This window comes from Ixodes scapularis, unplaced genomic scaffold (assembly GCF_016920785.2).
Source record: "Ixodes scapularis isolate PalLabHiFi unplaced genomic scaffold, ASM1692078v2 PGA_scaffold12__126_contigs__length_90152505, whole genome shotgun sequence".
Classification (NCBI taxonomy): Eukaryota; Metazoa; Arthropoda; class Arachnida; order Ixodida; family Ixodidae; genus Ixodes; species Ixodes scapularis.
This window is the reverse complement of record NW_024609838.1, coordinates 57,715,480-57,736,215: the sequence shown is the minus strand read 5'-3', so window position 1 is coordinate 57,736,215 and position 20,736 is coordinate 57,715,480. Positions and strand designations below refer to the sequence as shown.

At 46.7% G+C, this 20,736-nt stretch overlaps 1 pseudogene; it reads right to left on the bottom strand.

The window, feature by feature from the left end:
• Window positions 1-15,547: 15,547 nt before the first annotated feature.
• LOC115322627 lies at window positions 15,548-16,928 on the bottom strand (annotated as a pseudogene).
• Between the last annotated feature and the right edge of the window lie 3,808 nt (window positions 16,929-20,736).

The window sequence follows — 20,736 nt, the reverse complement described above, 5'->3', positions numbered from 1 at the left end:
GAATCGTTGCAAAGCACAAACCGTGGCCCTCTTCTTTTGCCGGGATAATTCATAACCGTAGGCAAACAGTACAAGTCCTTTCAAAGAAGAAAGAAATATAATAATATTGAGCATATTGCGAGCAAAATGGGAAAATGTGTAAGTGGTAAAACTGCCAAAGTAATGCAGCTGAAGTTTGTCTGAAAGCGGCCATCTTCACCCACTGTCGAATCAAAAATACCGTCATTTTAAGGCAGTAATTTAGCTGAGCTCATAGCGCGCTACGTATTAAGCACATTTCCTAATATTCTGACTTCCGGAAAGTAGTATTTAATTTGTTCTCGTAGATCAGTGCTATCCCCCGCGTGCCGCCAGGTTTTATTTATACAGGTTGCGCTCCGCAGTTTTACTTTTTTATTAGGCCTAGACACGTTTTTATTCCTGAGATTCAAGTGCAGCACGGATAATTCAACTAGCTTTCAGAAACGGCATCGTTCAACGTTGTAACAATTACTTTTCGTAGCGTCAAGGGGTCACATTCACAAACCCGGCAGTGTGAACATCCACAATGCAGTGGTGTTTCTCGCTTTTTTGCGTTAAAAAAATAAGTTTTTATATTCGCGTTCCTCTGGAGCGGTATGTCGTATAACATAATTTATCAAAGCCACAGATATCGTTTGGCTATGGGAACGTTCGAAATATTTCTGTTAGATAATCGTAACTACCACAGAAAGTACTTGATTCCTGTCTGAAATAGCATATTTTCGCACTCAATTTCGTAGCGTCATAAGCAATAAACACATCTCTTACTTTTCTAGTCTCTGGAAAGTAATGTTTATTATTGTTTTTGTAACTCAAAGCGCGTGGTCAATCATGCCACGTTTTTTTTTTCTTCATTTTTAGGCTCCGTTGTACCGTTTTTATTTTTTATCAGGGCCAAACACCTGCGTATACCACCGGACCTTAAGTATAGTACATCAAATTAAACTAGCTTCCTGAAAAAAGTGATGTTCATCGTTGTAAAATTTATTTTTCGTGGCGTAGGCGGTCACATTCTCAAATCCTCTGCAGCTAATTTTCTTCACCGTATTGTTTTTTCTTGCGTTTTCGCGATAAAACACGTCAGCCTTGCCATGCTGGGATAAAATACCCTAGCGTCGGCAGTCATTTAGGAAGGATTGATCAACGCAAACATTTACACTCGCTATCCATGAATTGCCACAGTTTGTCAGAATCTCAATGACTTGACTTCATAGTGAAAAAGGCGAAAAAAAAAACGATGCCGGTCAGTAGACGGATCTTCCATGACGGGGCTCGCCAGCTTGAACACCAAAGCGCCGATGCCGGCCAGTCACTGAACTTCCATGTAAATACTGGCCATCAAAGGATGTATTAGCTTTCACTTCACAAAATAATTTTAATTTTTGTGATTGCTTTCTGTTCAGATAAATTCTGGATCACTGTTAGTATGAAACATACACTTAACGCCAATGTCAAACCGGTCACATTGTTTTTTCTTTCTGTGTTGTCTCAAAATCGCTACTAGCGACGTTTCAGGCTAAATGAATACCATGTTAGCTTTTCCGCCAGCTCTGCATGACAGTCAATTTACCTCGTTTCTTCATACTGGCTACTGCATGTCAGGAACATTGGTGGTTTTGATAGAACCGAATTGGATGGACATCTGAGAATTTTAACTTAGTAGTTATTACACTGAAGGCGACACGTACTGACACATGTAGCGATGTAGGAGCGTGATAGATTTATAAATAGACTTTTTTTTATTATAAGCACGACTAATGATTCCAACCAGGTATCCTTAATCCTAAAGTTAGATTGAACGGACATCGTATTACCAGATGCACCACCCGCTGAAAGTAACTCTGTCAAATTGCCACAATATTTCAAGATCCGTCCTCCAAGTCATACATGAGAATTTTTTTTTCGGCTAATATTGGTTAAAACCAGTTACCGGTAAATACTTTACGGTTACGCTTACAGTTACGTGTTTTTTTTTATTTCAAATAACAATTTTGTTTCTCTTACGGTTACTGAAAGTTTTCGTTCCTAAATGGTTTTCGGTTTCGGTTACGGTTTAAATCCCTGCTTTGCGTACCTAAATTGATAAAAGCCCCTAAAATTGCCTGCATGTGCACCATAATAGAATGTTCAGCATGCAGGCATAAACAAGGAGACCGCAGGAAAGCTGTCAAAGATACTGAAATGACACTTCCCGATTGCGTGTAAATCTAGCTGTGGCATCGAATTAGTTCTTGTTTTTGTTTGTTTTTATGTGGAGAAAATTATATAAAAAAATTATTTGACAGTTATCAAGCAATTATTTAAAAATAACTAAAAAATACCAACACGTTGTTTAAGCATAATAAGGAAAAAGTATTACAGAGTGCATAAAAATGCTAGACGGAATCAGATGGCGATGACTTGCACAAAAATCGCCGTGATGTCGCCTTTTTGGCGCCGCATATCAGCTGACTGTCTTCTGCGGTCTGAGCTTTGATCGACGCAGCAGCCCGTACGTACGGTACCGGGATGGATTGTTTGCAACTCGATATTTCAACCATACGCTTGAAAGTCTTCGGCATCAGGCGGCTGATCCGATTTTTTTTGGAAAAAGATATGGCAAAGTATGGTTTGTGCAAAGCAGATATTTTCAGTCTAGACTTTGTCCAATTTGTTTTTTAACCGAATTTGACAAAAAATGGTTTGTTCGAACCGCATATTGTGTGTCTGGAATTCCTTCAATTGTACTTTGACCCGGACTCCAAAAATCACGGTTTGTTCGAACCAATAAGGAAAATCACCGTTTGTGTGAACCGGAATTTGACTGTCTGGAATTCCTTCAATTTGACCTTGAAGCGGATTGGGAAAATCACGGTTTGTGCGAATTGGAATCTGTCTGTCCGGAATTCCTCCAATTTGACTTTGAACCGGATTAGGAAATTCACGGTTAGAGCGAACTGGAATTTGCATGTCCAGAATTCCTCCACTTTGACTTTGAACCGGATTAGGAAAATCACGGTATGAGCGAACCGGAATTTGCATGTCCGGAATTCCTCCAATTTGACTTTGAACCGGATTTGAAAATTCACGGTTAGAGCGATCCGGAATTTGCATGTCCGGAATTCCTCCAATTTGACTTTGAACCGGATTTGAAAATTCACGGTTTGTGCGAACCGGAAGCCGCCTCTCCGGTGTGACTCCGGTTTGATCTTAGTCCGGATTTCACTTTCCGGACTGATTTCAAACCGTTATTTTTGCTAGGGATCAGTGGATATTACACACGCGGCTTCCACAGTTCTTAATGCCAATAGAAAGTAGTTCGTCATACGTTGGGTCTTGAAGTCTTCTGTCGTTGCGAAGGTGGAAATGGCTGAGCGGGCGGAGTGTTGGGTTCCGGGTCTTCAGAAGTCCGGACGAACCCAGCGAGGGCGGAGGGCAGGCTGACGAGTCTCCGAGTTCCCGGCCTTGTGGAACCAGAACGCACTCAGGGGGACCGGTGGCCAGGCCAGCGCTTTCTTGAGTTCCCGGCCTAGTCGAACCGGGAGGAACTCAACGGTCAGCCAGCTCCTCGGACCGCTTGTCTTCTTCTCCCTCTTTTCGTTCTGTTTTCGGTCGTGCCTTTTCTCCGGCCGTCGACAGTATATCTCGTGGCACGCGGGCCGCGTCATGGCGAAAACATCTGTAGCCCGGTGATCCCTATTGGAAAACCCCAATATAAACAGCGTATTATGGATATTGGTAAACAATATCTTTTTATTGTCTTGCAAAACAATATATACAGTGTATTGGAAAACATTACATTTATTGTATTGTATTACAATAAGGATTTGTTATGGGATTCCAATATCCATAATACGCTGAAAATATTGGAATCCAATACCATATAAACCCGTATTGGATCCCCATGTGTCGTATGGGGATCCAATAAGGGTTTACGATTCCAATATACTCAGCGTATTATGGATATTGGAATCCAATAAAACTATATGAGAGTTGTAATATCACGTTCAGCACGACATTTCTTTGCAACGCAGTCTCTTCTTGTGTGTATTTCTGAGTGATAAAATAAAAAAGTGTTGTTGTTGTCAAATTATGAATAAAGAAGCAAAACACTGGGCTTATCCATACCAAATATATTTAACATATTCCTGAACTGGAGGATCTGGCATTTACTGCAAAAGAAAGTTAATTGTTTAGGACCCTCATTCAAGAACTTGCTGTTCGAAAACAGAATGTGAAATCCTCACCTTTTAATGAAAGCAGCACCTGCTAGCTGTAGCTATATAGAAACTGCAAAATAAAAATTTGTGATTAGTTCGCAACAAGTAGCAATCCTTCACTAAGCCGGATAGAATCAAAATTATGTCTGCGTTTGATTGTGGAAAAATAAGCTTCCATTCCACTGCCACGGATCATTCTGAGCTCCGTCAATTAAATAAACCTATCGGCTCGTCTGGCTTCACAGTTCCTGCTTTGCACCTAACAAAAGTATCTGGAATGCTCACCTTTGAGGAAAAACAAACTGGTGCTTGCTTGCTTGTAGGCCATGGAAACTGGAAGAGAGATTTGCGATTAGTTGCGTTCAAGTAGCAATTACATTGAGTAGCCCCGTAAAGTACACTAAGTCGAAAAGATTAAAACAATTACATGCGCAGGGCATAGATAACATCTTGCAACGTAACTGGGCATACGTCAATGTCGCTCGCGTGTATTACAGAAAAATAAGCTTCAATGCACAAGCCCCCAGTCGTTCCGAGCTCTGTCAATTAAAAATGCTCTACCGGTCGTCTGGTTTCAGTATTCCTGCTTCGGGAATCTGGAATTCTCACCTCTGAGGAGAAGCAAACTGGGACCTGCTGGCTCTTTAGCCTTGGAAACTGTCAGAAAGATTTGCGATTAGCTGCGTCCAAGTACCAATTTCTTTGACCAGCCACCTACAGCACACTAAGCCAGATAAAATCAAAATTGCATGTGCGTGACATAACATGCCTCTTGTGACAAAACTGGGAACATGTTTTGTCGCCTACAGCAACACTGAAGCCAGACAGACAAGCAATACGGCATATTTAAATGACGGAGCTCAGAACGACTGGGGACGCTTTCACGGAAGCTTGTTTTGCTACAATACACGCGTGTATTGCAGCAAAACAAGCTTCAGTGAAAGCGTCCCCAGTCGTTCTAAGTTCCGTCAATTAAATATGCCGTACCGCTTGTTTGGCTTCAGTATTGCTGCTTCAGAGCAAACTAGAAAATCTGGAATCCTCACCTTTGAACGAGAGCGAACTGGCACCTGCTGGCTTGTGGGCCGGGGAAACTGCAAGAGAGATTTTTGATTAGTTACGTACAAGTAACAATTTTTTTCGAGTAGCCGCCTACAGCACATTCAAATTACATGCACGGGACATAGATGCCTCATGCGACGGACCCCCTTCATCCTTGTTTTCCATTAGCTCTGCTCACCTTCACCACCCGCCTCCAATTTCTGCGCTACTTCTTTAATCTCGATTCCCTGGTTCCCAAAGGCCATGCCATGGCTTGTGCCAGTCACAGGTCTGTCAGCTCGGCAACTGGCGCCATTGTGGCAAAGACGCCAAAGCACCTGGCGCTTGATGCGCTCTTTTAATATTTTGAGCATTGCTGAAAACAGGTGGATGGGTGTCTGGTATGCCCTTTGATTAGTTGCGGATCGTTTCGAATCAGAGGGTAGGCGCTTCTGCGATCTGAGCGCATGCTCGGTATTTAACAATGGTTGAAATTGAACTCTGCAGGAACCTTCAATCATAACAAACAGAATGTGCATGCCATAAGGCTTAGCAATTGAAACACTCACCATCTATCTATTTTCGTTTCTTGTCCGCAAGAAGCTGTCGCATATGTAGCCTCCCTTGCTTAAGCCGCTCCTCCCTAGTGTCCCGGTTGAGTCTCGTCCTGATCAATCGTCGGTGGAGACCTGAGGTGCAGTCAACATCAGATTAGACCTTTTGAGACAGAACCATATACTTGCTGGGAGGAAGTACACCCAAACGAATGTTAGCCATGTCATTCATAGGGAGTTTTAAAATGAAAGGCCTGACGTAAAATGAGACGTCAATACTGACGCACCCCTTTTGCGAACCTAAAATTTTGAAGGCCTTGTCCCACTAGCTAGGGGGACAAGGCACATGAATCCCGGCATGTGGATGAAATGTTTACCTTAAGATCCTGACTCAATGCCCATCCCCGAATATTCGACCACCACACTTTTAGAAAAAGATAACTTTTTAGAAAACACCAAATCATCGACCACCCCTACAAAAGCCTGAACCAAGCCTACTCGTACCATGGCTTGTTTGCTCCGTGCCGCCTTGAGTTAATTCGGGCTGACAATTTTTTTTTTTCAAATGGAACCCAGATTCTTAGTTTTGGTTTCACTTAAAGAGGCAGGTGGATACTTTTGTTAAGCTTCCTCCCTATGCGCTTCTGAGTCAACATTTTTGCAATGGCCAACCCCCGGGCTGTGATTTTTGCGCTCTTTGACAAATGCTGAAACTCATATAGCAGTGATGTGATTGGCCTAAGCCGTTTTGGAGCAGAAAAAGTGGCCTTTGGAGCAGCCAAAACAGTGTTTTGGAGCAGCAAAAGTAGCTTTTAAAGCAGATATTCTAATAAAAATAAAAATATTTGTTTTAAATGCTGGACACGCGAAGAGAATCATGCTCACCGAAATAAACCAATTATGGTGAAGTTCGGCCACCTGGGAGTCTTTCAAGATGTAACTGAAATGCAAATGACATGACACATTTCTTTTTGCTTTTCGAAACATTCTGCAAGGCTGGGGCAAGCTTTGCTTAGCTTAGGGTAGTAATGAATGTCCAATTTCAATGTCTCCAAAGAAATATTGCGACACCCCACAAGTGTACAGTGCTGTAGGCATTGCCAAGCAATTCCGAAAAACTGCTTGCCACCGTTTTACTGGTTGCCGACGTGCCAGATTTTCGTCAAAACTAATTAAATGTAAAACAATGAATTACAAGCGTCCCAGCTGGTGCCTCTGTTTTGCAATTATGTTCGCATCGTTGGTGCACATGCACGTGAGGGCAACTCCTGCAGGCTTGCAGGTCACGTGCTTCGTCGCGCGAGCGAAATGGCTGTTCGATCGAAACCCAAACCATGCCTCTCCGCTCTGCCGCCAACTGGTTGCCAAAAGTCTATGCAAAATGTAACTGCCCAGCATGCGACAAAAAAGAGTCCAGCGCCGCGTGCTTGCAAGGCCGGCAGGTGAGGTATGAGATAAACACAGAAAAAAACAACCTGAGCGCATTGATGCAAGACATCGCGAGCCAGGGTCGCTTTGTGCAACGACTGAACTCGAGACAAACAAGCGCGCTCTGTGGGTTCAGCGTGCAGACATTCCCTTCTTTGCTTCAGCTCACTTCAACTCTTCTTCGCGACACATTTTTCACGTACCGGGGTCCCTCTCGAAAGAAAGCCCACCAAGAGAAACCTAGGTAATCAATATTTCGACACAGCAGTCTTTGAGCTAGAGAGGGATTTTGTAGCAGCGTATGTTTTAAACAAGAACATGAATGTTGATGAACATGCGGCGGTCCTTATGTTTCAGTTTAGGAAGCTCCATATCTCCAACGTCTTGCGGCCGTTGATTTCAGGAGCGAGAGCTTCAGCTCAAAAAGTAACTCCCGCCTCGCCGAAACATAGTTTCGTTTCACAGCGTCACGTCATGGCTGGTACCCAGCACGGTAGCGTCGCAGCACACACACACACGCCGGCAACTGTCGTTAAAAAAAAGCGAGACGAGACTTACGCTTACGAGACGACGAGACATGAAAGGAGAGACGGCATGGCGGAAAAACCATGCAAAAAACCATGGACGATTGATGCAGGGTATTTTGTGTCGGGCGGCCGTTTGCGCCGCCTAGCTCATGCATGCTCAGTTACGGTACTTAGTTTAGTTTCAGTTTTGAAAGGCAACCAAAATTGGCCCTTTGGCGCAGATTACCCATATTTTGGCAAAATGTAGCAGGATGTAGCAGGGTTAGCCCCTTGGCGCAGTTTGGCGCAATTGGCGCAGCCATCACATCACTGATATAGGCGGGCAATAGCTCGCCTTGAAAATACTTGCTCTTGGTGGCCGAGAACAAACTCGTGTTCCTGATTGGCAGCCATTTGCTGCGAAGAATACCTGCACATACCCTAAAGAACCCAGTCTTAGTCTAACACAGATGCTTTGGCCAGACAGAGACGCAAAAGCCTGACACAAGACCACTATAAAGACAGGAAATAGAGTGTCTGTGAGGAATAAAACACACAACTCAGATAGGCATCAATCACTCACCTTGAAAACATTTGCCATGAGCGGCAAAGAGCAAACTTCTGGCCTTGATTGGCTGGTGCTCGCCACCAAGACCTGCATGTATAAGAAAGACCCGGTCTTAGTCAAACTTGGGTGTTTTTGCAGAAGAGACACAACAAAATACTAATGCAAGACCAGAACACATAGGAAATGGCATCCAAGAGGAATGAAACACAAACTCATACAGGCGGTAATAGCTCACCTTGAAAATACTTGCTCTTGGTGGCCGAGAACAAACTTGTGTTTCTGATTGGCAGCCATTTGCTGCGAAGATTACCTGCACATATCCTAAAGAAACCAATCTGAGTCTAACACAGATGCTTTGGCCGGACAGAGACACAAAAGTCTGATACAAACCACAAAAAGCAGGAAATAGTGGCTGCGAGAGATGAAAACAGACCAAGGTGGAGAGGCTCGTTCTGTTTCACCTTAGTCAAAAAGTGTAGCTCATTTTGCTAAAACAATGCATATTTGCTAAAAAAATGTATAACATATATTTTGCCCCACTTAGCAGAGTTTACTGCCAAGGGTACCTGCAAACCAGAATAAGTCAGACTTAGTCAGTTTTTCTTTTCTTTTGATGAGCGACAACAGAATCCTAAACGGGTGATGAAACAAAATATAAGCCTACCAAGCCAGTACTGTACTTGATGCAAGTACAGTGCCTCGGCCGACAAATGAGTTTCTATTCTTGGTCACTTGTCATATTTGGTGGGAATAGTAAAGTAAATGAAAATAAGGCTATTTCCCTTGCAGCCCACAGCTGCAAACGAAATTCATATACCTCGATAAACGACCTAAAAATAAAATTGGGTGGTGGCCAAGTGGTTTATGGTGTCAAATTTCAAATTTACAGACTGTGTAGTTCTGGTTTAAGTCCTCCTGGTGTATATTTTTATCCTTTTTAATTTTTATTAAATTTTTTTTTGAGGCACTAGCACATAATTTATATGCTAATTCAACTTTAGAAGCGTTTTAAGAATACTCCACGGCTTAATAGTGCTCGTAATAATTTCTCATGAAGAGCGGCTTTCAATTTTTTTCTTGTTCTCGCTGCTGCTTGCTTCCTCACCCTTAAAATGCTGACAACTCGACACAAAAGTAATAAAAAAATGTGCTTCAAATGTGATGAAGATGAGCATTTCCAAGTTGTACCCCTGCTTCATGCCCTGACCATGCTACCATACCATAGCTGAGCACAGCGACGAATGGTCCCAGGTGCTGTGACCCGACCGTATATAGCCTTACGGTGTGGCGCAACTCATGCAGCCCCTATGCTTGATGATGGAGCCAGTGTGCGAGGTGCGACCTGCTTGAGCTGTGCAAGCCACAGCTTTACAGCCTGAAAAGGGTGGGAAAATGCCCCTCTCTTTGCAGAGCTTGCAATAGCTCAGCAAGAAGCTATTGCAAGCACTAGGGAGACAGTGTGTGAATAAAAGCACTTCTGAATGTGAATTAGTGTGTAAATTATGCGTCTATACGTTAAAACTTAAAAAAAGTATTATTTATAAATATAAATATATATATATATATATATATATATATATATATATATATATATATACTGTAAACGACTAAATTTTCGCGAGGAACTAATTTTCGCAAATTTCGCGAATCGCCTGCAAACGCGAAAAATACGTCCCGCGAACAACTCGGGCAATATGTAAACACTACGGAAGCTGAGCTCGTTTCGCGAAAGTTAGAGCCCGCGAATAATTTCAAATTTTCAGCTTTGGCCCGATTCGCAAAAATTTGAGCCCGCGAAAATGAAGTCGTTAACAGTATACTAAAAAAAGGCAAAAAGAAAAGAAACGTCTCCAGGTGGGTTTGAACCCAGAGCTCCATTGCCCTTGATTTCAGTTCCCTAAAGACCACTTCAGACGGGGCAACGTTTCTAGCATTTTTGAGGTTGCTGGCGGGTTGTTCCCTAGATTTTCCCAGATCAGCACGCATTTCTGAGATCAAGTTCGGCTCAAAACAGACAAGCAACTCTAACAAACTGGAGAAGTTTGAAGCGACAGCAGCCAATCAGGGACGCAATATTTTCACGTGACACCCCTGTGGTGGTGAGGATGACAGCTGAAGACTTGGTCCTGGTTTGAAATGGATCATTTTGGAAATAAACTTTTTCAGAAACATGAGTCAGTATTCTCAACGCCACTCAAAGATATAAAAACACGTTTTTAGCACGTAGTTGTGCGTCTATATATGCAAGAAAAATGCAAATTCATGATGATGGCAAGTCATAGCAATTCGGATGCAGCGTGTGAACGCAGGCGGCCCGTGTTGCTGGTGTTGCGACGTTAAGTTCCTGGGGGAAATTGCCCCGTCTGAAGTGGGCCTTAGGCTCGCTTTCACCGTTCACGCTCAGCGAGCAAGCCTGCTTCAACCGTTCACACCTCAAGGCAAGCTGGACAGCTTCAAGTCACCTAAATATCTACCGCCGCATCCCCGGCCAGGTCGTGACGCGACATTACTTATTAAAAGTCTTGCTGTCACTGCCACGACCAGCCAGAGTGAAGTTGAGAAAGAATCATATAAATAATTTCGTAACTTTCTTGGAACGACCCCCCTCAAGGGAGAGTCGTCCCTCCGCCCTTCGTCGATTGTTGGACTGACGCAACGCAACTAGCCGTCTTGGCCCAGTAGTTACAAATAATAGTGCTCATTAACTCGCCTGCCAGCATTCCAGGTGCCAACCGCAATTTCCGCCAGTTTACCCGACACCCGCTGACAATCTTGTCTGCCAGTGTTCCCGGTGTCAACTGCCATTTCTGCAATCCTTCCAACACCCACTGACAAAAACCCATCTGTCCTCCAGGCCTCGACAAGCGCTTACTTGCCTACCGCATCACCCCAAGCCTAAATCCTAAATCTGCAATGAGTCCTGGCTGTTTCCCCTCCTGCCACTCGTTATCCTGCCTTCCAGCGAACATACCGTGACTCTCCTCTGCCTCTGAAGACAACTTTCTTACATCTTAAACGCGCTCCCCGTCTCTTGCCAACCATTAATCTGGGGTACCCGAGAAAGCGGGTCTGCAACCTCGTTCTTCGAGCCCTTTAGCTACTCGATTCGAGGAGACACCTGCTGAGCTCTGCCGTGAGACAAGTCACCAAAATTCCAACATATTTGTCTCAACGCGCATCGTCAGCGTTAGTGAACAACCCGCTTAACGAATCCGTGAGACTCCCTGGGGACGACTAGAAGCAGAGGCATACCGAACGAGCCCCACGTTGGATTTTTCATTTTAATGTTGGTTTCTTTATGGAGTTCACTTAGCTACTAATAATCACCGCCCAATTGGTATGCGCTCCGCCTGTCAGCCAGGGAGTGACATACAGCAACGAGAAGACAGCGAATAAGTTGACTGTACCTCACGGTTGCCCGTCGTTCGGAGCCGGCAGTCCAGGCACGCCGACCCTTGTTGTCGCCCGTCGATCAGAGCTCACAGTCGGAGTCAGTGTACAGGCCTGCGGATCGTCCTTGCCACGCCAGCGCTGCGTAGACTGGCTGTCTCGGGCTATCACTGCCCGAGTCTCGCTGTGGAATCACCCCGGGATTGTCATGGCCTAGGCTAGATGGCCAGGACTCGCCGTTTCACCGGTCCGGACTTCCAACCTCGCTGGTGGACCGCTCCGGGGTTCGGCATGGGCCAGGCCAGGCAGCCCGGCTCCGATGTTCCTGCCCAGCTCCAGCCTCGCTCAGCACGCACTGTCTCGCGCCAGCTCGTGACTTCTCCGCCGACCGCCTGTCATGCCCTCTGCCTAGTCATTCACCATGGGCTCGGAGAAAGTTAAGGAAAGGAAATGTACCATTATGTTCAGTGAAGTTCGGCGAGAAGACCCAGGACTCGGACAAGAATGCCGTTATCCTTGGTGTGACCCTATGAGACTCTCTTGCTGCCTTTGCTGGGGTTTATCTAACTGATGTACCTGTCTGAAAAGTAGAAGAAACATATGTGCATAACACTCATTATTCACAAGAAAATTTGTCAACATCCAAAATGACCCACGGAGAAAATTATGCGAGGAATATGTCGGCCACGTTGGCCGAGTTACCCCTTGTGGCCAATGCTTCATTGCAACTTTAATTGTAGTAAACAGTCATAAGGTATATTACAAAGTGCAATTTGGTTTTGTACGAACCTACAACACACAAAACAGCACTCTAATACAGTACGTAGAGGTACCTCTAAACAAATTTCAGGGTTTCATGGAGCCTCCTTCAGATAACTGATGTTGAACATAAAATATGTGCACCAAGGAGTGAGCAAACAGTGACTTCCAATTAGTCTCAAGCACCAGCGACATGTCGACAAGGAGTGCAATGTGTAGAATGTCATCTAGAAATGTGCAGCCAAGATGAAAAGGTGAGATATAACGATATCAGAATAAGATCACGTCTAAAAGGTTCCGTTACAATCTAGGCACAGTAATGAGTCAACCGACGTTCAGCCGCGATTCACTTTGCGCTGAGGTGAAACATGGCCAACAAAATAAAAAAAACGCGTTTTTTTTTCCGTACATTATTTGCTTTGCGCCGTTGATAGAAGCACAGTTGGGCGGCGTAACAAAGTCACTCGCTAGCGTTTTTCAAATTCGTTCATCGGCACTCATGGTCTACCCGGGAGGAGAAAAGTACGAGCTCAGAGCCGAGCCGCCGAGCGTCGATTGCGACTTTCCTAAAGAGAAGCTCCGGTAACACTTCGGCGACTCGTCAGCTTCAAACAACGCCTCTTCGAACCAGCTTCGAATGAGCCTGACGCGCCCGCGAATCCAATGCGCCGAACGGTCGCGGCAGAAAGCACGCCGGAAGGAAGGGGGCTGGAGGCTTAGTATCCGAAAGAGACGCGGCGCTGGTTTCTACGTCTATTTCGCACATGAGATAACAAACTGGCAAAGCTAGCCGAGTGTGAACAGTGACTGACGTTACATTGGAGCACACGCAGTCGAAATGACGCCTGCAACAGAGCACAGCTAGAGGTTTTCAACAGGGGACACATGCGTTCAAAAAGGCCGCGATTAAAAAACTTCACGTCTCCTTTCTGTCCTTCGGTGTTTACTTTGATCCGCGTACACCAAAGCACTCAATGCTGCAAGTAATAAAGTCGTGTATACGTACCTTTCGAAGCAATGGAAAGTGTGTAGGTTTCGCTCGATGCCCACGAGCACAGAGTGCGACGAACGCCAATCCCGCCGGCAGCGCGACGGCGCCGGCTGGCCGGGTCGCCGGGTCAGCCGGGTCGCGCAACCGACGGCCGCCCGCTGCGCACTGCGCATGCTCGGCTTCTCGGCTATCTCAGCTCTCTCGGCCGCTCTGCTGGCTCGGCAGCACGCCGACTCGCGGGCATCGCGCGCTCGCCGGGCTCGCTCCCTTCGAGGTTCGAACAGTTCGAACAGTTCGAAGTTCAAACTGCTTCCAAAGCGCGAGCTTGCGCGCGCGCGCGCGGGTTGGCGATGGAAACTATCTTCTCGAAAAACGAGGCTGTAACGTATCGTTTGATGGCGCAAATGCACGTATTTTTCACGTCGTTTTTCGTACAGTGTGTGAATCTCGCGAAACAGGCGACGAAAAGTGGTGGGTGAAATGTTCTCGCATGTCGTCGTGGATTTTGTGTACCACGTAGGATTACCCAGAAAGGTGGGTCAATATCGATAAATGTGCGCGTAAGAAGCAACTACATGCACGTGACCTGTCAAACCTATTCACCCTCATTATTTTATCGTGCGAACTGACATTGCCACGTATCGTGTTCGATTTCGGTCCCACACCGGTAACTTCGAACCTATCGTGTTTGATGTTGTGTTTCTCGCCGTCGGTAACTTCGTATTGATATGGTATTCGGTCTGGTGGTTGTGTCTCAACACCGATGGTTTCTTGTTGTATTGCGATGTTGTGTTGCAACATCGAATTGTATCCCGGTACGTTGGGTTTATTGTTTGGCGATCAACTTTTGTTGCATTACAACTGCAATAAACATTTGTTGGAAAACAATCACTCCAATGAGCACGTCGTTATTGGGCTTTGTCATTAAAAGGTAGGTCGCGGCGGGTGTTCCGGCTATAGTTATTCTGAATGGTTTGGTGGTTGTCTAGTTTCAAACGCGCGAGGCTGTGTGTACTGTGTGCCGTACTAACAGCTGTACATACTTGCACTGTCGATCAATGTTAATGTGTTCGCAACTCAGAACGTTTATACTATGTGTGTATCCACACCCAATATATTTCTCGCGTATTGCTGTGTGGATATACCAACGTAATTCATGTTGGTAACTTCGTATCCGCGTTCTGAGATTTATGCGCGCGATATCATATTGTATTTTCCTTTGGTCCCATGATCGACGACCGATATTTGTATATCGTGTGGCCGTACAGTATGTCCATGTCGGTCACCAATATGCACGCGATGTCGTATTCTATTCCAATAACCGTGTATTATATCGGGGTATTGTGCTCCGACATCGTGTTGTATACCAATAACCGCAAGTTATATCGGGATATTGTGCTCCAATATCCTGTTGTATACCAATAACCGCATACTATATCGGGATATTGTGCTCCGATATGAATTCCCATCGTGCTTATTGGGTTAATCGGATAACAATACGTTTTTATTGGTTTCCATCATCTTCATTGGAATACAATATTTCCAATAAGTCGACTTTATATTGGCCTTTTTCAATAGGGGTGGTTCTCAGCGGCGCACATCACAAGAGTCTACGAGTTTTTTTCCGGAAAAAAATCTATGTTAGGTGCGCGAAGGTTACACATATCAATAAACGCACACAAAAAACACTTGAAGAACAAATTTTTCAAACCGCATGCATCCATCACCTAACGTAAACCACACTTTATCTCAACTAGACTAGGCGGTTCATGTAATCCGCACCTACGTTCTCTGAGCCCCTGATATGTTCAACACGAAAGCACTATTTTTGCAGGGCCAGGCTCAACATCCTTCCCAGCGTACGTGCTCATTTCATGATACCAGAAATCGCGCTTAAGTCAGTCGTCACAGAACTTTCACTTGACGCGAAACCTCCTCTCGATTTTCCCCACATCTAATACACGATTGGTAGCCGAAACAAATATGCACGAGATGCGGACCAAAACACAAGCAAAAGAGGTGGATTCATTATTACTTCCCACGTCAAAAATCGTGGTAGCGACCATACTGCCGCTGCAAGGTCGCTTCCTTCACAGATGGCTGACCGCCTTCTCGGTCTGCGGCGGTGTCTTTTCCTCGCAAATGTCTTTCTTCTCCGAGGACTGCTTGGAATCAGCCCTTGCGTTCCCGGACGCATCGAGCTCTTTTTGTTTTCCGTCTTTTTTTCGAAACGCTTTCAACGCTTTCTGCCGAAGAGTGTTCGCTACTCAACTCTTGGTTACGTCCGGCGGACGCCCTCAAAGGCGACGCCGACGTCGACCTAGTTCTCGGCTTGCGCCACGAACCCGGCACGTTCCTGGGCTCCTTCTCGAAGTCGAACCGCTGTGGATCACTCCTAGACCTTCCGCCACGCGTGCCGAAGTACCTCCCGTAGAAGCGTCGGTTTGGCCTCCGCTGGGCTCGGGTGTCCTCGTATTCGGCCTCCTCTTCAAACTGGAAGTGGGGTCTCATGTCTTCGGCGGGTAGCGAGCTCCTGGTCATACCTCTGGAACAGCGGTAGTAGCGGCGTAAACGGGATCTCCCAGGCTGCAGCCATCGCTGCGGTGGCGCTTGCGGCCGCCGCGAGTCCGGCACGAGCACAACTTCATGGAAGTCGTCCGAGACCTGCACACCGTGGCGCGGGTTGGGTATCGGTCGGCGTTGACTCCGTCATGGGAACCATCGCCCTCTGAAGCGTTTTCTGTCCGTGGCGTAAGGGAAGCACGGTACGGGCTCGCCGGCGGGACCTGTCGCATTGGCAGCCTTGCGTCCCTTCTCACCGACGACGACGTCGAACTCGACGGTCTCACCCTCGTAAACGCTGCGCGTGACCTTCTGCGGGTTGTTCCGCGCGATGGCGGTCTGGTGGACGAAGATGTCTTCCCGCGTGTCGTTGCGGCTGATGAAGCCATAGCCGTTCTTTACGTTGAACCACTGGACGGTGCCCAGCACCCGCTCGGCGAGCACGGGTTTCTTCGCGGTCACCTGCACGGCGCCAATTTCAACGGTGGGCGCTTTTCGGCGTTGCCCAGTAACCCTTGCTCCGGCTAGGATCGAAGTGGGTGCGAGATGCTCTGGCTTCTCGTCATTCATGGGATCTTCTCCCCAAACTTTAGAGGCCCCCGCCGGTTCTTTCCAATGAGGATCGGGAGAGGATGCGTTACGCGAGCCGGGAACATTGCCGACTATTACATCATAAATTGGAGCGTTCATGCACTTGGCCACTGCGGTCCCCGTGAAATAGGGGGAGGTGATATACACTTGCGCCTTAGGAACGTCGATGCTTCGGCCATCTATCAGCCGCAATGTGGCTATGGTCCCCGTGAGTGCTGCCTCCGGGACGAGCGAGCGACGCACCACCACGGTGTTGCTACCGGTGTCCCTTAAGACGGAGACAACCTGGCCGTCCAGTGTACTTTTTAAGACAGTCATGTCGTACGCTGTCTTGGCCCCCCGTCGCTCAACATCCATACCGTTTCTATCGCCCTTTTCGATTTTAGAATTAGGTTCCCAGACCTGGTGCAAATGTTTTCTTCTGCTTCCTAGAGACACGCAACAGGAAGCTTCCTTCGAGTCGGTGCCCTTTGGGCAGGTCTTAGCATCGTGACCTCCTCGACAGCAGTACACGCAGTAGAGTTGTTTCGGTTTCGAACGGCAGTCAGATGCCTTGTGTCCCGGTTTGTCGCATACAAAGCATTTGACCTGAGGTTTGTTGGTGGTGTCTACTTCCTTTACTCTTGTGTCCCCCAACTCAGTCTTTTCCCCAAATACGAGCAAGTTGCGTTGTCGTTGGGCTTCCAGGAAAACTGTCCGCCACACCAGCCGTCTCGCTGAGCGTCTTACATTTCCTCTCTCGGAGGAACAGCGCTAGTCGGCTGTGGCAGTTGTTAAGAAACTGCTCGGTAATGACTAAGTCTCGTAGCCCTTCAACGGTAGACGCCGTGCCGGAAAGTTCCACCCAGCGATCAAAGAAACTGGCAATTCTTGCCGCAAACTGTTTTCCGGTTTCACCGTCCTGGGGTTTGTTCTCACGGAACTTCTCCTTGTACCCCTCCACGATGAAACGAAAACGCTGCAGCAACGCTAACCTCGTTTTCTCGTAATTCATCGAATCCTCCGGACCGAGTCAACCAAAGACCTTGAAATCCTCCCCGCTGAGACACATACTTAGAGCTGTGGCCCACTTTTCTCTCGGCCAATTGTATCCCGCTGCGATGTGTTCAAAGCTTTTCAAATACGCATCGAGATCATCCCGTCGTTCATCGAAGAGTGGGATCATCTTGTGCGAATTAATTAGCAATGAATCGCCTCCATCCGCCCCTCAGTCGCCTGCTGCCGTTAATCTGGTTTGAGTCTTGGCCTCTCCCAAGCGGACTTTCAGTAACAGAGTTTCGCCTTCGCACTCGGCTAGCGCGCGTTCAGCAGCTAACTTCTCCGTTGTCGCCTCTCGTCCGCACTCGGCTAGCGCGCGCTCAGCATCTAACTTCTCTTTTGTCGCCTCTCGTTGGGATGCGCGATCCTCACGTGAGAGCATTCCTTTCTCTTCTTCTTGCGCCTGTGCAGACTCCACTAAAACCCTCAACTCCACGTCGCGCAGCCCCAAGCGCTCTCCAAGGCCGATCAACTCTTTCCGTACTCATAGTCTCTTTCCTATTTAAACAATGCTCAAACAGCCTCGTCCTGTCGCGGACGCCAATTTGTCGTAGGTTCGTGGGCATATCGTGTCATAAATAATGAGAACGAGACCGTTGGCTTTGAGAACTGTTTAAACAAAGAAGATATAAAAAAAAATATTTACAGCAATGGTATTAGCAAAGGTTCTACAAAAATATTTAGAACAGCGATATCAGTAGATGTTACACACGCGGCTTCCACAGTTCTTAATGCCAATAGAAAAATGTTCGTCATACGTTGGGTCTTGGAGTCTTCTGTCGTTGCGAAAGCGGAGATGGCTGAGCGGGCGGTGTGTTGGGTTCCGAGTCTTCAGAAGTCCGGACGAACCCAGTGAGGGCGGAGGGCAGGCTCACGAGTCTCTGAGCTCCCGGCCTTGTGGAACCAGGACGCACTCAGCGGGAGCGGTGGCAAGGCCAGCGCATTCTCGAGTTCCCGGCCTAGTCGAACCGGGACGAACTCAAAGGTCAGCCAGCTCCTCGGACCGCTTGTCTTCTTCTCCCTCTTTTCGTTCTTTTTTCGGTCGTGCCTTTTCTCCGGCCGTCGACGGTATATATCGTGGCACGTAAGGCCACGTCATGGCGAAAACATCAGTAGCCCGGTGATGGCTCTCAGCCGCGCACATCACACACTGGGAACAGTTTCTTGGTATTGTACAGCATGTTCCAACATATTCCTTTAGAAAAAAAGGAGGGAAAAAACCGCATCTATGAAAACAATTTTTTGTCAAAACAACAATCAATGGAGGTAACAAGATATAAAATCTGGTTAAAGAACACTTCATTAAAATCTTGATATGATGACAAAAAATGATAGAAAAAAGGTACATCTATGCTGGTTCTTAAAGGGGAAAAACAAAACAAAACCTCGAGAATATAATATATTTCTTTCCTACATAAAAAAAGGCAAGAAAAGGAACATAAATGAACGGTATATTCGATATTCCATGAACGAAATGTTATTCACCTTTATCACGGGATCACATCTCAGTTAAGTGAAAGGTTTAAGAAAACGCATTTACCCACTAAGACAATTAACAAAAATATAGACGAGGGATGAACTAATAATATATAATTAATATATTGTAAAATCATACTCTCTATATCAGGATATCAGCAAGCTTGATCTAATCAAACGGGGATAAACACCAGAAAGCCTCTTATTTGGTATTTATTATTTTATTCTAAAAAGATAGATTAGGCAAATAACTCAGGAAACTATGACATTAAGGTAAACAAATCCCGTAAATATGCGTATAAATATACATTTCTTGTTAATTCCCTAAATATTTTGACCTTTCAAAATAAATATAGCAAAATAATCTTCTTCATCTTCATTCAATATAGATTGTGGGAGCCGAGGGTGAACGACGGCGTAGGGGGCACGCGACAGGTGGTCGGCGGAGAAGTCACGAGCAGGCGCGAGACAGGGTGTGCTGAGCGAGGCAGGTAGCTGGACAAGGAACGTCGAAGCCAAGGTGCCTGGCCTGGCCCAAAACGAACCCCGGAGCGGTCCACCAGCGAGGTCTGGAGCAAGACCGGTGGAAACGGCGAGCCCGGGCCATATGACCTGGGCTATGACGATCCCGGGGTGGTTCCGCATTGAGACTCGGGCAGGAATAGCCCGGGACAGCCAGCCTACGCAGCGCTGGCGTGGGAAAAGCGATCCGCAGGCCTGGACACGGACCCCGACTGTGAGCTCTGATCGACGGGCGACAACAAGGGTCGGCGTACCTGGACTGCCGGTTCTCGACGACGGGCAAACGGGAGGTACAGTAAACCAATTCGCTGTCTTCTCATTGCTGTGTGTAACTCCCTGGGTGACGGGCGGAGCGTATACCGATCGGGCGGCGATTACTACTAGTAGAGGAACCTCCATAAAGAAACCCACATTATGATGGCGCACCCAACGTGGGGCCCGTTCGGTATGCCGCTGCTTCTAGTCGTCCCCAGGGAGTCCCATGGAGTCGTTAAGCGGGTTTTTTATTGGCACTAACGATGCCCGTTGAGGCAAAGTTTGTTGAAATTTCGGTGACTTGTCTCACAGAAAAGCTCAGCAGGTGTCTCCTCAAATCGAGTACCTAAACGGCTCGAAGGACGAGGTTGCGGACGCGCTTGCTCAAGTACCCCATTATAATGGCTGGCAGGAACACGAGGAGCGCGGTTAAGATGTGAGAAAGTCGTCTTCGGAGGCAGAGGAGAGGCACGGCATGTTCGCTGGAAGGCAGGATAACGACTGGCAGGAGGGAAACAACCAGAACTCATTGCACATTTAGGATTTAGGGTTGGAGTGATGCGGTAAGCAAGTAAGCGCTTGTCGAGGCCCGGGGTGTAGACGGGGTTTTTGTCAGTGGGTGTCGGAAAGACGGCGGGAATAGCAGTTGACACCGGGAACACTGGCGGACGGACGAGATTGTCAGCGGGTGTCAGATAAACTAGCGGAAATTGCGGTTGACACCGGGAACGCTAGCAGGCAAGTTAGTAAGACTATGATTTGTAACTGCTGGCCAAGACGGCTAGTTGCTTCGCGTCACTTCAACAATTCACGAAGGGCAGAGGGACGACTCTCC